The 23,492-nt window shown below is 44.0% G+C and overlaps 1 long non-coding RNA gene across 2 annotated transcripts; it reads left to right on the forward strand.

Moving 5' to 3' along the window:
- Positions 1 to 141: 141 nt before the first annotated feature.
- Positions 142 to 10,772, forward strand: LOC125722542 (uncharacterized). Of its 2 annotated transcripts, none has more exons than XR_007386455.1 (2): positions 142 to 199; positions 9,816 to 10,772. It is a non-coding gene; the product is annotated as an uncharacterized LOC125722542 (long non-coding RNA). The 2 variants fall into 2 exon arrangements; XR_007386454.1 differs by lacking the exon at positions 142 to 199 and adding an exon at positions 8,741 to 8,950.
- Positions 10,773 to 23,492: the final 12,720 nt, after the last annotated feature.

A 23,492-nucleotide genomic window follows, 5' to 3' on the forward strand; every position in this document is an offset into this window, starting at 1 on the left:
TGTACCTTCTGCTTTTCTAAATTTACTTGCACTTCGAGGAGGGCCGGAGCCCCCCTTTTTGTCCTGCCTATGTTCCAGTTCCAGTTAGTTCCCCATTCTCAGTGTGACAAAGGTTAGCACGCGGCCTAGCCCCCCTTCATTACCAAAGACACCGTCCTACCGGTATTAGTGCCCAGGACCAGAGCAGAATTCTTACACTGTGAGTCTGTTCACACACTCGCTTCTCTCTCCCTGTATGAGGTGGAGTGTGTTTTATTGTGTTTTATTGTGTTTCATTTTCTACTGCTAGTGGAGCTTCTCTTTCTCTCTCCCGCTGCCTCCTGGTCTTTCACATTTACATGAGCTTTTTATCTCAGTGGACTTTAAATCCAATTGCTAAGTAAGGCAAGTTTATTCAGGGTGCTTTTCCACTGCACCAGGTTTGGTACTTTTGGTTCTTTCCCTTTTCCATTAACTTCCAGTCGAGTACCAATACCAGAAGTTCCAGTACCAAAAGCATCATTGCAGCTGTGGTACTTTTTCGATACTTCGGAACTTTGGTGTGGGACTTACAAACACGTTCATTGTCAATTTAAAAAACAATTTTAAAAAGTCTAAAAGCCCAAAACACAAATAAACAGTTAACTAAAAAGAAGTGAGATTGTAGAGGCAGCGTATGACTAAACTCCTGCTAATTTAATTTATTGAAACAAAGCAGCAACAAAAACGTTTTAAGCCCTGATTATAATGAGCTGACAGTGTTAGCAGACCTCAGGTCTTCAGGAAGCTTGTTCCACAGACAGGGAGCATAGACACTAAAAGCTGCTTCAGCCTGTTTGGTCTTCATTCTGGGACACTGAGTAAACTTTCAGGGGTCTGGATGCTTCACAAGGTTCAAGGAAGTTAGTGCCATTTAGTGCCTTGTACACAAGTAATATTTAATTATTAATCCTGTGATGCTCAGGAAGCCAGTGCAGTGATTAAGGAGCTGTGTGATATGCTCCACTTCCTTGGTGTTAGTGAGGACTCTGGTGGCAGCATTCTGGATGAGCTGCAGCTGTCTGACTGATTTATTACCAAGACCTGCAAAGACACCATTTCAATAGTCTAGCCTGCTGGAAATAAACACATGAACAAGCTTTTCCGTATCTGGTTTAGAGAGAAATCCTTCTCTCTCTCTCTTATTGGGCTGGTTTCAGCTTCCGTTGGGTGGATCTTAAGCAGACCTTGGGCTGGACCTGGGAACACTGTACTGATGCCTCATTTCCACCAACATGGAGCCGGTGCTGGGCTGGTTGTCACTTGATGCCTTTTCAGAACCTGCCTGTGTTTCCACCAGTTTAGAAAATGAACATAGGTGACAGTGAGAGTAAAGGTTCATATGTATTCCGTTTTGTTGGATTTATTCTTTTCTGTTCCAGAATAAGTTTTATAAGCTGCCAACTGTCCTTTTAACAGTCGCACTATTAAAGATGCCAATAACTGAACTTTGCAATCTGCCTCATGATCTCTTCGCCACTCAAGTGCCATAATATTTTATTTATCAGACCTGTGGCATGGTTTTCATTTACAATGCAAAGTTACTCCGATAATAAGCTGGCTACTTGTTTTACTGCTGGCACCGAAAATATTAGACAAAACTACATTGGTTATTGACTGAATTATCCAGGTATGCGGACGGTTTGGACACGATGGCCCCTCCCAGTTGCACTGATGTTATGAGAACTATTTTTTTTATTTTTTGTGGTGGCCTGTAGCTTTGTGCCTTTGACTGAATCACAGCCATGATATACCGGAGTATCTTCTTATATGTTATTGCTTAATTATACTGCACTCATAAAGCATTATAAACACAGCTATAAATATTTATAAAAAAGCATAACACATTATATCCACCATTATAACGCTTTATGAATGCTTTATGACACACTCAACTATAAGGCACTATAGATACCTTCATAATGCAATACAAAGCATCCTTAATGCTTATACCGATCATTATAATGCATTATGAAGGTATTTATAGTGCACTAAAGATGAAAGCTTCATACATCATTCATTATGCATAATAAGCATGCCTATAATGTGTTATGCCTTTTGATAAATATTTAAAGCCATGATTATAATGCATAACAATGGATTATTATTTGTTGTGAATTTTTATTTAATTACTAACAACATGGCCTTAAGTGTTCCAGAGATTTTATAATGTTCCGTAATCTGAGCAAATGGAAGCATGTAGATGTTGAACAAAGAGGCTCAGTGAGGATTATAATTCTAATTGATGGTCAGTGTTGACACACCACAGCACACAGTGCACAACACCGAAATGTGTCCTCTGCATTTAACCCATATGTGACATCGTGACATAGCAAGGGGCAGCTAATTCAGTGCCCAGAGAGCAGTGTTTTGCTTAGGGTCCCTCAGCGGTGCCTTGCTGGTCGGGGATTCAATCCAACAACCATTAAGCCACCACTGCCCACTGCCAATAACGGACCCTTGAGGAACTCCACATGTAATTTCTGTTCATTCAGATTCATAATTACCCTTCTGACAGAAAGTAGTGCCTGACTTGTAAAAATAATTCAAACCCATTAAATAAGGCGGCTGCTCCACCTCCTTCCCTAAGTGCTCTAGTCTCACTGATAAAGGGCAGGTAGGAGTAGCTGGTTTGATCAGGGCTGCTGCATAGTTTTCATTTGACCCCATTTCAGTTTAACGCATAAAAATCAAGGTTTATCCTGATAATACAATCAGTCATTAATAAAGGTTTTCCAACCAAAGGCTTGATATTCAGTAAAGATCAGTTTAATGTATAAAACACATTGTCTGACCCAGTGTGTAGGTGACACACAACTGGAGTCAGATGAGAGAGAGAGTAGCTGTGGGCTTTGATGCACTTTGTTCCCCCTGAAGTCCTTCCTTCACGTTTGCTCTTTTTGTGCATTCGCTGAGTGTACTTTTTTCAGATTGTTTAATATTGTCCTAAGACGGCACCTGCAGTCTTACCCAAACTGGCTGTGACACTGAACATCTCCTAAGTCTGTGCTCTAGGGCCATGACTTCACACGACACGACTACACTTGCGTGCGTAGTTTACATCTATCTGGAGGATTGAAGGTCATGTCCACCAGGGGGCAGTGCGAGAAAACCATCTTGGTCGGTTCCTTCGTTTCCAGTCTCACTTGTGAGCATGTGGTTGTGGCATTAAATGTAGAAGGAGGAGGGAGTCAAGATGGCGCTCTGAAGAACACGCTTTGATTAGAGCTGCAAGCCGACTTGTTTTGTTTACCGTGTAGTGTGAACTATATGCAGATTTACTACTGTCTGGATTTATCATCCAGTGACTGCAATAACTATACATAGTCATGATAGGCTCTGAAAGAAGAAAAAATGATGGAAGAGATTAAACAAGAGATTTTCCAACCAAATGTGTTGGACCTTTTCAAATCAGTCACAAACTGATTTTTGGCTTATTTCTAATGAATTAGGAAATATTTAAACAAACATTATAGCTTCACCATTTTCTGACCACTGAGCCATTGACATCCATATATCCATATTGTCATCGTCTATCCATCTATCCATCCATTTTCCAAACCGCTTGGGTCGCGGGGGGTCCGGAGCCTATCCCAGAAGTGATGGGCACGAGGCAGGGAACAACCCAGGATGGGGGGCCAGCCCATCGCAGGGCACACTCACACACCAGTCACTCACACATGCACACCTATGGGCAATTTAGCAACTCTAATTAGCCTCAGCATGTCTTTGGACTGTGGGGGCAAACTGGAGTACCCGGAGGAAACCCCACGACGACATGGGGAGAACATGCAATCTTTGTCATCGTCTACTGGATATAAAATATTTTCAAACTGGATATTAAACAGTTCAATCTTGAGAAAAAAAGTAGCTATTTTAAATATAGAATAATTAACTGACTTACACTGGAACAGACCCAATACAGAAAAAAGTATTGCAATAATAATATGATGTAGCAAAATTTGTCAGAAGGTTTAGTAGTGACTTGGCTCGAATCGGAAGAGATGAAGAAAACAAAATTATAAATGAGATTTACTGCTTTAACCTGCAAACCAGTCAGTCGTCTTACTGATACAGAAAATAATGTAGGAGGTGCCTTACAGAATAAATTGTATGATTATATATAAACATAAGGCAGAAGGAGCCTTTGTTAGATTGTGGCAAAAATGGCTTGAACAAGGTGAGCAGAACTCAGCCTATTTCTTTAGGCTGGAAAGTCAGCAAGTCAGGAACAACTGCATTATGCGGGCGAGGATTTATGGAAATGCTGCAGATGACATCAAGAAAATAGCCAAATTCTGCACTGAGTTCTTTAATAATTTGTATGTCAGGAGTCTTGATCCAAAATTTTTGATTTCTTCTCAAACATCACGGGAATAACTGATGTGGATCGTGAACTTTGTGACGTCCCAGTTGGTTTAACTGAGATGTCTGCAGCAATAAATTGCTTAAAAAATAATAAATCGCTGGGAACAGACAGTCTAATCCAGAGTCTTTTTTCATCATTGCTGGAGATTTCAATCAGGCAAATCTGAAGCCAGTTTTCCCCAAATTCTTCCAATATATGAACATCCCAGCTAGAGGGAGAATCTGTCTGGACAATGTTTACACAAACGTTTGTGAGGCCTACAAGCCCCCCCCCCCCCCCACCTCGGCTACTCAGACCATGTCACTGTGATCATGGTTCCTGTGTATAAATCCCTGCTGAAGCACAACAAACCAGTCAGTAAGAGTGTGGCCAGCTGGTGCCTTCTCAGCTCTCCAAGGCTGCTTTGGATCTACTGACTGGGACATTTTTAAGGAGGCTGCTATAAATGGTGACGCCATCAACCTGGAGGAGTATATAAACTCTGTGATCGATGACCACGAGAGCCGACCAAAGGCCCTGGATGATGAGGGAAGTGCTCACATAGCTAAGAATCAGAAATGCAGCTTTCAGATCTAAAGACAAGGCTGCCCTCAGGACGCCCACAGACAACCTGTCCCGAGCTATGAGGATAGCCAATCAGGCACATGCACAGAGGATCAATGTACACTTTAAATGCATCAAAGACACACGCCGTATATGGCAGGGAATTCAGCCAATCACGATCTACGAGCCCATCCTACACATCAATGGCGGTGATGTCTCCCTTCCAGATGAGCTAAACAACTGTTTTGTACAGAATAAGCCGACACCGCCCCCCCCCCCCCACCCCCCAAGTGAGAAGCTACTTTGTCTGACCACAGCTGATGTGAGAAGTACTCTATCCAGAGTCAACCCACGCAAGGCAGCAGGAGCTGACAACATACTTGGCTGAGTGCTGAGAGAATGCACTGACCACATGGCTGGTGTCCTCACAGAATGCACCTCTTTAAGCCAGTGGTCTGTCCCAGCATGCTTCAAATTAACCGCCATCATCCCAGTGCTGTAGAAGCCATCAGTGACAGGCCTGAATGACTACTGCCCAGTAGCACTCATGTCAATCATCATGAAGTGCTTGGAAAGGCTGGTCATGGCAGTAATACATAAAGACTAATCTTCCCACCTCTCTAGACCCTCTCTGATCTGCATACCGGTCCAACAGGTCTACTGAGGACACCGTAGCCTCTGCCCGTCACCTTTCCCTGACACATCTGGGTAAGAGAGTCACAGATGTCAGGATGTTATTCATAGACTTCAGCTCTACCTTCAACATGTCCCTCAAAAACTGAGGGGGTTAAGCTTGAACACCACTCTCTGCAGCTGGATCTTGGACTTCCTGACAGAGACGCCCCAGTCAGTATGTATGGGCTGCAACACGTCCAACACCATCATCATCAAGTTTGTGGATGATACAACTGTGGTGGGACTGATAAATAGAGAAGATGAATCAGCATACAGAGAAGAGGTGGAAAGTCTGTCCACAAGGTGCAGAGACTACAATCTATCTGTCAACGCTGACAAGGCAAAAGAGATGATTGTGGACTTCAGAAGGACACGTCCTGCCCACACCCCACTCAGCATCAATGGTACTGCTGTGGAGATTGTAAGGAGAACCAAGTTCCTCGGTGTGGACATAACTGAGGAATTTACATGGACAAATAACACCAGCTCCTTATTCAAGAAAGCCCAGCAAAGACTAAACTTCCTGAGGCGCTGAAATAAGCAAACCTTCCCCTCCCATCCTCACCATGTTCTATAGAGGCACCATCAGCAGTGTTCTGACTAACTGCATTACCATCTGGTGTGGCAGCTGCAACAAATCTGACCACAAATTCCTGCAGAGAGCAGTGAAAACAGCAGAGAACATTATGGGATGCCTCTCCCTTCCCTACAAGCCGCTTTTTGCAAACGCAGTGTCCGCAAGGCCTGCAGCATTGTGCAGGACCCATCACATCCCTCACATGGTCATTTCACACTCCAGCCACCTGAGAGAAGATACTGCAGCATCAGAGCCGGGTCTGCCAGGCTGCGTGGCAGTTTTTACCCCCAGGCTGTCAGGCTCCTCAACACCATGCTGCCTCCCAGGATCCCTCACTCTGCCTCCTCACTGCCTCAACCCCCCCGTAACCCACAGCTAAAGGCCACAGACTGACCCTTAAGCACTGCACTACACTTAACACTTTGTCACTCTGACATGGGGGCAATAATAAGAATCCCCATTATTCTCTGTCTGCCCCATTATTCTGCTTCTATTCCTATTTTCAGCTGTTAGAAATGTTAGACGTGTTACTGCTGTTACTACTATTATCATACACTGTTTACACCGTGAACTCAGGCTGTTACAGCGTACATGATGGTGAATTCAGGTCTAACTGACTGCAGAAAAAACATCATATATTTAATATAGTTCTAACAATATTGCACATTGTCCGGTATTGCACATTACTGTATATTGCACAATCTACTCCTCTTCCTCAGTTGCACTGTCCTGTAAGTCCTTTGCACATTGTCTTGTCTTGTTCTCTATATTGGACTAAGTTTATGCTTACACTGTGGGCCCTGAGCTTCGCCATTTCATCTCTCTGTATACTTATATATGGTGGAGATGACAATAAAGTTCAATTTGACTTTGATCTCGGGGGTTTGTTCACGGTGCAGCAATTTGGAAAAAGCGGGAACTGAGCTGGAAGGTGAAGCTTTTAATTTACCAGTTGATCTACGTTCCTACCCTCACTTATGGTTATGAGCTCTGGGTGATGTCCGAATAAATGAGATTGTGAATACTGTACAAGCAGCAGAAATGAGTTTCCTCAGCAGGGTGTCTGGGCTCAGCCTTAGAGAGGGTGAGGAGCTCAGACATCCGGGCTCAAAGTAGAGTCGCTGCTTCTCCGCATTGAAAGGAGTCAGTTGATAGTTCTAGGATACCTCTTGGACGGCGCCCTGGGGAGGTGTTTCAAGGCATGTCCAACCAGGAGGAGGCCTGGGGGCAGACCCAGAGATTATATATTATATATAACCTGAGAGATTATATATAATATATACTACATTATATACCAGCCTAGATGTGTCCGCGTTGGGAGCGTCGCGTTGGTGCGCTGCTGGAGAGAGGTGTGTGTCCAATGTGGATTAAAAGACGTTCATATTGTGATCTAAAGACAAACTCACTTTTATTAATAGCTGTTGTAGAATCAATATTAAACTCACTATTTTATTTGTGTCCATTGCTTGGTCAAAATATCAGGCTGATCATTGTGAGCAGCAATAAGTAATAAACATAACAATCTCAAATAATGATAGACATTAATTAGCTTTGCACATTAGTTAATTTTGCACATTGCTTACTGAGCAAAATTAGCACAATACGATCATTAATAACATAATCAGTTTACTGAATGTGTCTGGCAGGCTGTGGGGTGGACTCTCTATAAAACAAAACAGGTGTTTAGTACCAAATTAGGACCCAATAAACTCATTTTTAATTCTTAATTAAAAATTAAGGATGGCATGGTGGTGCAGTGGTTAGCACTGTTGCCTCACACCGCTGGGACCTGGGTTCGAGTCTCCGCCTGGGTTACATGTGTGTGGAGTTTGCATGTTCTCCCCATGTCGTCGTGGGGTTTCCTCCGGGTACTCCAGTTTCCCCCCACAGTCCAAAAATATGCTGAGGCTAATTGGAGTTACTAAATTGCCTATTCAGTAGGTGTGCATGTGTGAGTGACTGGTGTGAGAGTCACTGGTGTGTGAGTGTGCCCTGTGATAGGCTGGCCCCCCGTCCTGGGTTGTTCCCTGCCTCGTGCCCATTGCTTCTGGGATAGGCTCCAGACTCCCCGCGACCTAGTAGGATAAGCGGTTTGGAAAATGGATGGATGGATATATATAACCGCACACACACACACACACACACAAGTAGATTATATGTTATATATTAGATAAGTGGCAGAAAAATCGATGGATGGATGGAACTGTATGAAAAATAATGCTGCTTATGAAAGTAGGCAAGTAAGAATTTCAGGTTAGAATTTCATTGTACCTTGTACGCATGACACTGCTTTCTTAGAAACTTATACTGCCATTAAATTTTGAAGACGCTGTACAAAGAAGGACACAATAGTGTTCGGAATATTTTTTTCTTGTCTGTGAAAATATACAGCTCTTCTGGACACTCATTCTTAAAAAAATCAGATGCTACTTTAATGCTATCTGTACCGTTAGTAAAGACAATGTTCCGTGACAAAACGTGACCATACTGCCACGCCAATTTCTGGTGGCACTGCACGTCGCGCATGCGTCTTGTTATCCTCATGTAAGTGCACAGACGAAGCCGGAATCAACACAGAAAACACGTGGCGGCCAGACTGGTACCTCTCCGCGCGCGTATAAACGGACGTGTTTGTATAGACTTTTATGATGCATTTTACTCCTCCGCGGACGACCGCCTGCCGCACTCCAAATTTGTCTTTAAACGCCAACATAGATGATTTTGATGAGGATTGGGGTAGTTTGCAAACCCTACAGCCAATTTTCAAGGTAATAGAACTGTTACATACATATAAATGCGTATGCATATGTGTGCAGACTTGTCCCAAATTGAAAATCTCACGCCAGCCAGTTGATCAAAGTTGGCAGCCGCGTGAACTGCCGCTCTGAATTTGTAAAACGTAGGGAAACATACACAGACCTCGCGGCTGTGGTACGTGTGCAGGGAATATCAGAATTACTACTAATAATACTTAAATAGGGCACGTGCGCATGTGTAAAGTACACAGCTTGACCAGAGAAATATGAACGTTTCCATGTACGCATACGCGGTGTAATACGCGAGTGCTGCGCTTTGCGGAGAACCAGCCTAGATGCGTCCGCGTTGGGAGCGTCGCGTCGGCGCGCTGCTGGAGAGAGGTGTGTGTCCAAAGTGGATTAAAAGAAATTCATATTGTGACCTAAAGACAAACTCACTTTTAGTGGTAATCTTTGTTGTGTAATTTTATGGTTAATATGTTTGATGAATGCTGTTTCTAATTTTATTTACCTGTAATTAAGCCTATTAGTTTAACACGCGCGTCATTTCGGCGCGTTTTCCCACCGGCGTCGCGCGGGCGTCCAACATTTCCTGAGGTATTTCACATATTTGACTTTTTATATTTTATGTATCGTACAGAATAATAGAGCGCAGGCTAAAGTGCAGTTCGGCCCCAGCGAGTCTCTCAGCGCGGCGTGTCTCAGCGCAGGGGGCAGCCGGAGCGCCGCAGACTCGGGCGGCTACATGAGTATATTGGGAATAAAATGTGTGTATTGGAGCGAGTTCTGTGTGAGTGAGTGTGTGAGGTGTGACAGTGATAATGATGGAGATGCTGGGCTTCGTCATGGGATTAATGGCTCTTCCTCTTGCCTACAGACTCCTGCCAGCTGACGCTGGACCCCAACACAGCAAACAGAGAAGTGTCTCTGTCAGGGGGGGACAGGAAGGTGACATGGGGGGGCAGAGCAGCCATATCCTGATCATCCAGAGAGATTTGACTGCTGGAGCCAAGTTCTGTGCAAGGAGAGAGTCTTACTGGTCGCTGTTACTGGGAGGCTGAGTGGGATGGAATTAGAGGCCGGATAGCAGTGACTTATAAAGGGATCGGGAGGAAAGGAGGGAGTGACTGTGGGCTTGGATACAATGACAAGTCATGGAGTCTGTACTGTAATACTGACAGATACTCTGTCCTGCACAATAATAAAGAGACTCTCATACCCATACAGCCCTCAGGCTCCCATAGAGTAGGAGTGTATCTGGACTGGGGGGCTGGTGCTCTGTCCTTCTACAGAGTCTCCTCTGATGGACTGACCCCCCTGCACAGATTCACCTCCTCATTCACTGAGTCCCTCTATCCAGGGTTTGGGGTTTATCCAAACTCCCCCGTGTCGCTGTGCATGCTGGGATAGCTCACTGTGTGCTGGAGGAATCATTTTTACCGTATCAGAGTCTCACATGTCGCTGCTTCTCCGTGGCAAAAAGGTAAAATCTCTGCTTTATAACCAGTATAACCCTTTTTACTCTGTCTGAAGTGTGACGTACGTTAATAATTGGGTTCTGTAAGCTGAACAAACATACAAAATGACTGTTTTTCTCTGACTTATGTTCTATGTTGGCTGTTAATGCACCAAAACTGCCTAAACAAATTCATAGTGCATGCAGTTGTACCAAAGGAGTGAATTCTGATTCTGAATAAAATAAAATGTAATGAAATCTAAGCCTGATGAGTGGGGGAGCTTTTCCCCTCCCCTCTATATGTATATTTTATATTTCTGTCTATATATTGTATTTGCTACCTGTACACTGACAATAAAGGCTTCCTATTCTATCCCATTAATGTCCCGGTTCCGCGCTGCCCAGAACGTAACTGAGTAACAGACTTAATCCGCGCTCTCTGCTCACTGAGCGCAGCAGCCTGATATCGCAGCGGCGACGCTTTGGCCAGCAGGGGGCGGCAGACGGCAGACAGTTTATTAACTCAAAACCTACAGCGGTCCTGAGGTAACTTAGTAAAGATAATAACATAATCAAATTAATCATATATTAACTAAGTAAACATAAATAACATAAAATCTTAATAAGTCACATTAGTACAACAACAGAAAAGCACCTGATCATCATCAAGTAGTGTAGGTGATTACCAATTACCAGAAAAAAACACATAAGTCCTGTTTCATTAGGAATCCTGAGATATATACAGTACTGTGCAAAAGTCTTAGGGAGTCATAGGAAATGTTTAAAGCTATTTATCTGGGTAGTAAATTTATATTTTCTCAGTATGAAAAAGAAAATGTAATATTAGAACATGTGCAAATTATGAGTAAAACAAAAAAACTAAAAGGAATTTCTTATGTTCTCCAAAAAGTTACTGATATCTTGTTGGATGGCTAGATGAACACCAATATGGTTCCTAAACCTCTCCTCAGGTTCACCTCGGCCATTTCATGTATTTGTTAAATTTCACGACCAGCTCACTTAATTAATTAATGAAACTAGTTTTATAAAGTCACTGAGGTACTGATTAGCTATATGAGGTGAGCTAGTGGTCATGTCAAAAAATACATGAGTATATTGAAAATACTGCCAATACTGGGATGACTTTAGGAGAGATTTTGAAACGGTTAAGGGCAAACAGTTTGACATAATACATAATATCATAGGTTTAAATCAACATGGAGATCATTTTAAAAGTTTATGTGACTGCCTAATATATATATATATATATATATATATATATATATATATATATATATACATATATATATATATATATATATATATCCATCCATCCATCCATTGTCCAAACTGCTTACTGGGTCGCGGGGGGTCCGGAGCCTATCCCGGAAGCAATGGGCACGAGGCAGAGAACAACCCAGGATGGGGGGCCAGCCCACAGCTGTTTCTGCTCCCATTGCATTAATATGGAAGCTATCTGCTTGTGTTGATGTTTCGCCTGATATTTCAGGTGATATTTCAGGATGCAGGCGGGTGGACTCGGTGGTGGTACTGTTATAGTGGGGTTTGCTGGATAGATGGACGATTCACAGTTTATATTCCATGCAAGTCCACATATATCATTCAATTCACCCTATTCATGTACACTATCACAGTGGCCGGTGTCCAGGCAGGATTTTCACCAGTACTTTTCAATCTCTTAATGCATGTTACAGTGAGCAGCTGCCATTCTGGGAAAGTCTGGCTTCCCTCTTGGGGACATGATCAACAGAACAACGTGTGAAAGACAGTGAACTAGAGTGATGTGTTTTGGGGTAACTCTCAGGGGGGAGGCTGATTTATCACTATTTGCCCAATTGTGAGTCAAAGTCAGAAAACAAAAGCCTTTGTTCTGTTTTGGGCTCCTGCGCCCAGATGGGGTGACTGGCCCTGCAGGCTGTTTGACTTCACTGGCTTGTTGTCAGACAGTTTAGCTGTACCTGTGGCTCAGATCACGTGGGGACTTGTGGAACCCATCAGCTGGGTCCAATAAATCTGACCGCCGTAGTCACAGTTAGCATTAGCACAACTTCTCTATCCATGGCCTTCTCACTTCATAAGTCAAATTAAACTTTACTGTCATTGTGTATGAGCACAACGAAATGGAGTAGTAGGGCCAATAAAGGCAGTAGAATAGAATAAATAACAATAAAGGCAGTGCGACAATTAGCGTCCTGAATATATATACATATATATATGAAATTGCTAATGGCCACATTCGGATTCAGATATAAAGTCAAAGTAATTAAAAATCTGGGGCCGAGTGCCTGAAAGACTACAAGTCCTGCTACAGGTTGTCCTGTAACTAATAGTTGTCCTATGGACAGATTCCCCCACCTGAGCTGTAGATCTCTGCAGCTCGTCCAGAGTCACCATGGGCCTCTTGGCTGCATTTCTGATCAGCGCTCTCCTTGTTCGGCCTGTGAGTTCAGGTGGACGGCCTTGTCTTGGTAGGTTTACAGTTGTGCCATACTCCTTCCATTTCTGAATGATCGCTTGAACAGTGCTCCGTGGGATGTTCAAGGCTTTGGAAATCTTTTTGTAGCCTAAGCCTGCTTTAAATTTCTCAATAACTGTCTCTTAGACAACCTCTGAGGCCGTCACAGAGCAGCTGTATTTGTACTGACATTAGATTACACACAGTTGCACTCTATTTAGTCATTAGCACTCATCAGGCAATGTCTATGGGCAACTGACTGCACTCAGACCAAAGGGGTCTGAATAATTACGCACACCCCAATTTGCAGTTATTTATTTGTAAAAAATGTTTGGAATCATATATGATTTTCGTTCCACTTCTCACGTGTACACCACTTTGTATTGGTCTTTCACGTGGAATTCCAATGAAATTGATTCATGTTTGTGGCTGTAATGTGACAAAATGTGGAAAAGTTCAAGGGGGCCGAATACTTTTGCAAGCCACTGTAAACCACAGGCATCACCCTAACGGTAAGAAGTGTGATCCGCTTACGACTGACACGCAGTAGAGACAGGATCCCATCCAACACGGGACCCACTATAGGCTCACACAGAAATAAAGGAGAAAAACACCAGCTGCCTTTTCCAAGCTGTTTACATTCCTGCGCTTCCTCATGGTGACAGTAACAGCCCGTGTCACATGACCACTGTCATGTCCTACCCATCACACCTGCCTGACCCTCCTGTCTCCTCACTAGCGTGACCCTGATGATTCATGCCTGTTGCTTGTTGCCCCTCGTTAGTCTTTGCATTTAAGTATCTATTTGTCTCGTCAGCCCCAGTCCGGTCATTGATGTTAAACCTTCCTGCTGCCTGTGACCTTCCCGGTTACCAGTCCTCCCATTTGTGATCCCTCACGATCCTCTTTGTTTCCAGTCTCAGCCCATCTAGTTCAGCAAACCCCCTTTTTGTTTCGCTACCAAGGATACAGAGATGAGAGTCTTTTACCAAGCTTACAGTGTCCAGAGTGGATGAGCATGACCACAGTGAGAAGAGGATCTAATGGATGGAGGACCTAAGTACCATAATCTTAGTAACGCATGAGCAGAATTGGACCATAAGAGGAACTGGCCGGCTCCATCTCATACATGGTACGTGGGTGTAGAAGTTACTCAAAACCATATGGCTGAAATCCTCCACATGTGCATTTTGAATGTATTGGGCATCATGTCCTGTTTTAACCATGAGAATCCAGTGAGGGGCGGCTCAGTGGGTAACAGGGCTGCCTTGCAGCTGCAGTGTTGAATGTTTCCATCCTTCTCCTATGCTGCCTGTGTGGCGTTTGTTTGCTCTCTTTATCCCACATGGGTTTCTTCCTGCAGCGACTCTGACAGGCATCTGTAAATTGTCCGGACTCCATAACTGTGAGTGTTCCTTGTGATTAAATGGCATTGTATCCATGGTGGACCCCAGCTTTGTACCCTGTGTTTCCTGTAATTGGCTCTGGGATACCCTTGTGATAAGTGTTTGGAAGATGGATGCGTCTAATCTTAGTACTTACGTGATCTATCCCGTCTCCTCCCAATTGAGCCAGCAGAGCTCACTGCTGACACTCCGTAACTCTCCTAATTCTCCCCAGCTGTATCCCATCGCTGACGTTCTCCACCCTGATCTGTTAGCCTCCTACACCTCTCTCCCGTCGCTGATTACTGTGTATAAATGTTCCTGCTCTCATGGTTCCTCAGCTCCGTCATCATTCTTCCAAGTGTTGTTTGCTGTATTCCCTTAATAAAGCCTGTGTCTTTCCCAGAGCTACTGCATCTGAGTCGTCCTTAACCCAGATTATATTACTCATCACATAGAATATCCATTTACATTTAACCCCATGGACATTAGGCTTTTCTCCCAGGGGTCTAAGGTCAGAGAGACCAATTGGACCAATTCGTCCAGATAAATACATTTGTAAAAGAAGTAGTGAATACGTTTCCAATCAATTCCTATTACACATTGATGTTATAATCAGAAGCCACATTATGAAATGGAATATATCCAAACAGCATTTTAATCTGACCAGTAGGGCATGCTGTTGTACCACTTGTAGAAACACTTTTTCATTTACCAGACTTGTTTACCCAAAGTGACTTACAGCAGTGGGAAGGGTTATGTTTTATGCATATTCTTGGGGGATTTGAACCCATGACCAATGCATCATAAATGCAACACTCTACTTGTGCAGCTAGAGAATCTCTATGAAAAAAGTCCTAATGACTTGAAGTAATCAGCTCCTAATGCCAGGTAGCTGAAAACACAATGAGGTTCTTCCTCAATGTGATGCTGCCCAACCCAGCAGACGGGAATCTGATGAATCAGACATGCCTGCCAGTGTCCAGTTTAACCTTTGGGGTCCGTGGACTCGACGGCCAATCAGAGATGGCAGACAGCTGTCCACATGGCCCCGATTGAGCGGTACGTTTGCGTAACCTGCTGGCTGTAAAAGGAGACCATGTGTTTGAATGCTGCATCGCAGGCCTGACACATGAGAAAGACCAGATGCCAGCCACCTCAGACATGTGGATTTTATCTGTGTTCCACAGGCACTTCCATATAAGTGATTTACAGGAACATCCAGTCTAGTGCAGGGCAGCGCAAACACCCTCATGCATATACTGGTTTTAGCACAGCTTCATTGTAAAGCATATCAGATGGCCTCAAAATCCTGCTCCCTGCTTAATACAAGGTGAATAGGGAGTAGGAACTGGGGGACTAAGGAGTAGTGGACTGTGGGATTAGGGGCCACAGGACTAGGAGACTATGGGACTAAGGGAATAGGGGACCAGGGGAAAAGGGGCTACAGTGTTAGGGACCATGGGACTAAGAAACAAGGAGACTAGGGACTTGTGGATCATGGAAGTGGGGCAAAGGGGAATTGGGCACTATGGACTATGAGACTAAGGTATAGAGGGACCACAAAATTTGAGCACTTAAGACTAGAGGACTGTGGGACTGCAATGCATCATCTCCGGAAACCTGTTTACTCCTGCTGGGCAGCTTTCATGTGGCAGCCCCTGCTGGACAGTGGAGACACTACAGAGGCTGTGTATTGTGTTCAGTCACCTTTTACTGTAAATCACACATGGGTTCACGCTCACTTGTGTCTGCTCTGAATCCCCATGGGCCGAGGTGAAAACTCCATCCACTTTAGGTAATTCAGGGGCCTCTTGCCAAGTTATGTGAGCTTCGTGTCTGATTCTTTGGGCTTCCGTACTGGAAGCAGTCCAGGGTAATTCTGGGAAAGTGTGGAGCTTAGACAAACCCAACTACAGCGTAACATGCAGCCAAGGGGGATTTTAAGATTTTGGTATACTGTGTGGGCATCTTTCTATTCTTGATATTGATTGATGTATGTAATTATGTAGTATTTTTAATATACGGATAGCGCACTATTGTATACAAAGCGACAAGCCAAGCTTGCAGTTTTGCAGTGATCATGTGCTGCCACCTTCTGGGAAAACGAAGAACGGATTTTCAGATTAAGATCTAAAAAAACTACACATTTACATTTTAGCCCATGTTACACTGGGCTTTTCTCCCAGGGCAGTAAGGTCAGAGAGACCTACCAGAGAGAAATCTACCATAGTTACTGTTGTATATACATTTATACTGACTTACATTTTACTTATTTATCAGAAGCTTTTATCAAAACGACATACAAATGAGGAAGCAGATTAACACTGTATGGTGCTGGGCGTCGCCCCGGTATGCAAAGTGCTTGGAAAGATTAAAAGCGACAAAACATTGTATAAAAGATCGAGTGCAAGTGCATCAATTATTAAAAATAATTTTTAAGAATATCAGTAACAGAGCTCAGCACCAGCATGTATGGGTCCGCAGGACCTGTGATAATGAGCCCAAAAACACCAACGCAAATCCCCAAACTGCACAATATTGTGTTTTGAGTGAAACCTCAATGAGTCTTTAGGTCCATGATACTGTAACAATTTCGAGGAACTTTGGCGCTGCATGCAATTCCCAAAGCGCACCACTAGATGGCGGCTTCCTACCGTGAGCTGAAACAGCCGCCGTAGGGGCGATACGCGGCAAGTTTCCCCAGCCGCCAACCGGCGTGCACCGGGGCTGCGTCTGGGTCAGGCTTTTGCCTGCCGCTTTCCTCCAGCTTATTTTCTTGTGTAACTTGGTGCTGGGCTCCTCGCCATATCAACAAACTCAGCCTAGCAAACATTAAGAAATCTGGATGCTATGAAAGGATCGTCTACCAAACTCCCATATTCCACTCTGCTTTCATCCGATTGTCTTTGGTTTGTGCTGCTGGGAACCATTATCGCTGTCCTTTTATTTTGCTGCAAACGTAATCGTATGATCACATTATATCGCGACGTCCCTTGTCCCCACCCACGTTTTGTTGAAACTGCATGAAGGTCAGACCCACTTTTGTACCATTTAAAATACATGTTGATCATTTTTTCTCCTGCAAAAAAGAGCATTTACTTTTATTTTGGAGATATTTTTTTGCAAAGCGACTGACAATTGAGAAAGCGGCGAGTTGAGCAGCAAACTTAAGGCGGTGTGACTAAGCAGGTTTGGACCCACGAAGCACAAATTCCACAGTCAAACAATTTAAATTTTTTTCTTTGAGAAGGCAGACGCAGGCAGTCACTGGTGCGTTTGGGGTTAAGGGCCTTAGTCACAGGAGCATAGTGATATAAGCCACTGAGCCAAACGCCAACCCACAGCACTGACCTCTGGCAGAATTCACCTTTACAAGCATGTTTGGCAAATGCCACTAAGTACAAAACTGATGCACTTTTACATAAATAATTGTACTTATCATCACAATTCAAGTGTCAGAACTGCTTCTGCTACTCTTTAGTAAGGTTGCAAATTCCATCTGTCCATCCATCCATCTTCTGTAGCCAGGTATACACACGCACACACACAGAGGCGCACACATGCACGCTAAGACGCACACACGCACGCTAACGCGCACACACACACAGAGGCGCACACATGCACGCTAACACGCACACACACACAGACGCACACACACACAGACGCGCACACACACAGACGCGCACACACAGAGGCGCACACACGCACGCTAATGCGCACACACACACAGATGCACACACACACAGACGCGCACACACACACACACAGACGCACACACGCACGCTAACGCGCACACACACACAGACGCGCACACACACAGACGCACACACGCACGCTAACACACACACACAGAGGCGCACACATGCACGCTAACACGCGCACACACACACAGACGCACACACACACGCACGCTAACGCGCACACACACAAACACACATGCGCACACAAACACGCACGCACACGCGCACACACACAGAGGTTTGTAATTATATCTTTGTGGGGACTCTCCATTTGTTTCAATAGTGAAAACTCTAATCCCAACAATGACAGTCTACCCAGCCCCAACCTTAACCATAAGTAAGCAAACAAAATACAAGATTTTAGGTATTTTCAGTTTTGTGATTCTATTCACAGATTTTTTTATGAAATTGAGGTTATGTTTGTGGGGTGTGGGGAGTGAAAAATATCCTTACATGGCAAAAGGTTTTTATCTCATCGTGGGGGACATTTGGTTCACACAATGTAATACACTGTGTTCACAATTATTAGGCGAGTTGTGTTTTTGGGATTAATTTTAATAATAAACAAATATAGTGTCATCAGTCAGTCCAAAATGTTAATGAACCTGAAGCCTGAATGTTATGCAAAGGAAATGTGTGTGTGAACGTTATCAGGGGAAAACACGTGTGTGCAGAATTATTACACAACTATTAGTGTGCAGAATTATTACACAACTATTAGTGTGCAGAATTATTATACAACTATTAGTGTGCACAATTATTACACAACTATTAGTGTGCACAATTATTACACAACTATTAGTGTGCACAATTATTACACAACTATTAGTGTGCACAATTATTACACAACTGTTAGTGTGCACAATTATTACACAACTATTAGTGCGCACAATTATTATGCAACTAAATGAAAAACCTACATTTTCCCATCTCCCTTGTTTATTATCATCTTTCAAAGTGCGAATAATAAACAAACATCACATAATTTCCAAATAAACATTTCTGACATGAAATATCAATTAGTGAGCAATATAGCCACCTCCTTACGGACGCAGCAGGAAGTGTGAGTGTCCTGCAGGCTGGAGAGAGAGCTGCTGATGACGCGCTCAGCGGTCCGGACCCTTCAGAAGACTGTGCAGACCGCTGAGTGCATCATCGGCAGCTCCCTCCCCAGCCTGCAGGACACTTACACTTCCCGCTGCATCCGTAAGGGCACCAGCATTGTGACTGACCGGTACCATCCCACCCACCAACTGTCTACTACCCCTCTTCCATCCGGAAGAAGATTCTGCAGCATCAGGAGCAGGTCTGCACGACTGTGCAATAGCTTCTTCCCCCAAGCAGTCCGGCTGCTGAACAGCAATAAGTCTTCCATTCATGGAATCTGTTATTTTCTTGTTCTGTTGACGATTAACTTTTTGTGCAGCAGCAACCACAGCCTCCCAGACACTGTTCAGAGAGCTGTACTGCTTTCCTTCACTGTAAATCTCCCATATAAGCAGGGCCCACAAGTTCTCAATAGGGATTATGTCAGGTGAGGAAGGGAGGCATGTCATTATTTTGTCATCCTTAAGGCCTTTACTGGCTAGCCATGCAGTGGAGTTCTTCAATGCATGCGATGGAGCATTGTCCTGCGTAAAAATCATGGTCCTCCTGAAAGATGCTGACTTCATCCTGTACTGCTGCTTGAAGAAAGTGTCTTCTAAAAACTGACAGTAGGTTTGGGAGTTGAATTTGAATCCATCTTGACATTTTCTGGGAAAGTAGAGTGTACCCTTGGGGAGGTGGGCTCCGGCTGGGCTTAAGATACGGTTTCATTAATGAGACTCACATGGTCAGAAGGTTTGAGGTAAACGAGTCTCACTGGCTGTTTCTGAAGGTGGGACCCCCCCCCCCCCCCCCAATAAAAATCTCAGGTCTTCCCATTAAAATAATAATTGTAACTCTCCACTATGATTATTCATGTTACAAGGTCCAACTGACAGCACTACTTTGAGGCGAGTTCTTCATCTTCTACCTGTGTGTTGGTAGAATAGTGATTCAGAACATGGGCTTGTGATCTGAAGCAGGCGGGTGTTCGCCGTTGTACCTTTGAGGGAGGTTCCTCACTAAATTAGCCTAGTTGTGGGCATCTCCATCACTGCAGTTTGCGAGGGCTTGGTAACCTAGCCACTTGCAGTTGTTTCCCGTTTTAAGGTTCCCTTTTAATAGCGCTTGTAATCAGTCAGTGGATGGCGATTTGGTGGAGTGTCCCGGACCGGCGTGAGCCAGGCAGCCGGCGGGATACTGAGCCACTGCAATTGCTGCTGTTTTGTCCTGCTGTGTTTTCTGCTTTTGTTTCGTTTTTTATTTTGTTTTCGGGTTTCCTGTTTAATTAGTATTAAGTATTTATGTGTTTTGTTTAGTTTGTTGTACGTAAACCGTGGGGCGCCGTTGGGGAGGCTTGGTGTTGGGTGGTGAGGATCTGGTTTGGGGAGGGGGGGTAGGTCCTGGCGATATAGCGCTGTGTGGTCGCTCTGCCTTCTTAGCCCTCCCCCCTGGTGTGTGTATCTACGCCATGTGATGTGGTGCCCCTGTGGAGTACCTTCTGACAGTGTCCCCCCCCCCCACCCCAAGGTAATAGCTGCCGGGTTTGGGTTTCTTTGTGTGATTGGAGTGTTATTCTAACATGATTTGATTTGTACTATTTGTGGGTAATTTTTAAAGTCATTGCTTTGCTGTTTGGTTTTTCCTTTGGAGTGTTAACTGAACGCAGAATAATAAAGGCAGTGTTCATGGTCTTCACGTCTCCCGGGCGGTGACTATGAATTTGTGTGCTTTTATATCGGAGTGGGCGTAGTCGGCAGGATTTCACTAGTACATGGTGCAGATGTGACTCCCTGATCGCTCCCTGCGGAGGTTAGGTGAGATTTTTTTTTTTTTGGTGTTTAATTTGTCATAGTGGAAAGGCAAAGTAAAACAGCAGCATGAGTTTCCCAGGAGCCGCTACTATCTTGAGTAAATTTAGTTTGCCGGGCTTCGTTTGTGCCGTCTAGTTTTATTGTCCTATTGTCATTATGGACGACGAAGTGCAGCAGCTCAGGAATTTGTTGGGGCAGCTCCAGCCTGATAATGATCGTTTGCACCAGGAACGAGCAGAAGTTCCAGGTCCCTCTACTGCCACCCAATCCTCCCCCACACCTCCACCTGTTTCGGTCGAGCCTCGTGTCTATACTGAACGTTTTACTTTTATTTCTAGAGACCGGAAGTGTCCAATGTTTGGGGGCAGGTCTGGTGTGAGCTTTGAGGAGTGGGAGGAAGAGGTGCGAGTTTGTATGCGGGCCTGGCTTCTGTCGTCTGCTGATCAAGCATTTTTTCTTTTTGACCATTTAGAAGCGGAAGCTAAGGAGGAGATTAAATATGGCCCTGCTGTTGAACGGGGTGACCCAAAAAGGAGATACTGGCACATGGAGAGTCACGTCTCCGGTTACAGGGTGGTCCCACACGCAACTACAACCGGATCTTATATACGCACGCTGGCCACAACAATTAATCTATCAATTCAACAAAATCACGATACCTGAAAAGATCGCACATGGAACTCATGTTTTTTTTCATTGGTACATGTCAGGGTCTTATGTTCACCAGAAATGGTTGTCAGTTCAACAAGACATGTATCAGGATGCACCAAGAGAGCTACAGAAAGTCAGTGATACCAGATGGGCATGCAGGTACTATGCATGTAAAAATCTCATGGACAGACTGCCGGCTGTATTGCGTGTACTACATGAGATAGATGGAGAGAGCAGTGCGGAGAGATCAGTGGATGCACGGGGCCTGCTTTCACAAGTAGACCTTACCTTTATTGGAATTCTAGCAGTTCTTAGGAAGATTCTTGGGGAAGCCAAATATCTGTCAGACATGCTTCAAGCACCTTCCCTTGATCTAGCTAGAGCTGTGGACCTAATCCAGGCCCTACAGGACACTTTATGGGAATACAGGGGTGAATCATGTTTTGATCAACCATGACAAGATACTGTGTACAGCAAAAATGTATAATGTTGTAGTTGAGGCTGTTTTTTTTTTGTGATTATAATTTTATCATTCTGTCAATTTATCAGAAGGCACATACAGGACAGAGATACCACAAGAATAAATGACAAAAAAAGCAGCAAGAGAAAGGAGAAAAAAGAAAAGAAAAAAAGAAAAGGAAACACAGAACAACTTTTCACACTTGACATGTTGGCAGCAAACTCATATAAACTAGACCATTCAAAGAAGCTCTTTAAGAGCAGCAGCCATATTCCTCCAGGTATTTACAGTGATTGCTTTGCCTTGTTAATCTTTGCAGTGGTATACTCTAAATAGACAATGTAATGGAATGAGACAATCCAGAATTGCTTCAGGTTTGTCTCAGGGTGTATCCATCGCTGTAGTGTGGTTTTCTTAGCAGCTGTAAAGCCTGCCTTTAACAGTTTTTTATCACGTAATGAGAACTGGTACATCAAGTCATCGTTAAGCAATAGTAAGCAAGGCTCCATGTCAAAGTATAGTCCAGTAAGATCACATTACACACGAGTGACAAGCTTCCATAAATGTTGGGTCACTGGACAGTCCCAGAACATGTAGAAACGTACCAGTAGTGTCAGTGTTGCAAATGCTGCAGTATGGATGGGGAGCAGGTTTGATGAGATACCGTTTGTAGGGTTACAATAGAAACGATGGATAGTTTTAAAGTGAATACGTACATGACTAAGGTTTTTGGAAGTAAGGCAAAGATTCGACCGCACTGTTTCCCAAACCAGGTGGAATCCTAACCTAGAAAGTTCTAAATCCCATTTTGACAGAATCTTCAAAGGCTTATGAACGTTAAGGAGTAAATTGTTGTAAATGTTTGTGACTGTGCCTTTAGATGCCTCGACAGGATCGATCCAGCTAAACATTGGGTGATCATCTAAGACAGAATTCCATGGCACAGCATAGGCCTTCATTGTGGATCGTAGCCTGAGGTCGAAGAAAAATGAGAAGCCAGGCAGACTGTATTCTTTTTGAATGTCCTGGAATGTGCGCACAACATTCGCATCAAACGTATTAGAAAATGTGAAAACCCCCTTGGATGACCAGGGGGGACAAACAAAAGCTTTATAGTCTGACAGAAAGTGGAAATTGTTCCATAAAGGAGATTGTTGACCTATTACTTTTTCGGCGTTGTACCATGCAGCTAAGGTGGATGAAAAGATACAACCAAGTTTGTGTCGTGATTTACAAAGACCTACCCCTGGGAAAGGTAAGTCCTGGAGTCCGTGGGGATGCACTATAGCCGATTCAATACCTCTCCACGACACTACACTGCCTGCGTCTGTCCAAGTGCGCATAGCCCTAATTTGAAATGCCCAATGCTAGAGCTTAAAATCAGGGAGGGCGAGGCCACCGTCTGATTTGGTGCGCTGTAAAACTGAGAAGCGTTTCCTGGGTTGTCTGCCGTTCCAAATTAATTTGGATACAATGAAATTCA

This window comes from Brienomyrus brachyistius, unplaced genomic scaffold, assembly GCF_023856365.1.
Source record: "Brienomyrus brachyistius isolate T26 unplaced genomic scaffold, BBRACH_0.4 scaffold39, whole genome shotgun sequence".
In the NCBI taxonomy this organism is placed as follows: Eukaryota; Metazoa; Chordata; class Actinopteri; order Osteoglossiformes; family Mormyridae; genus Brienomyrus; species Brienomyrus brachyistius.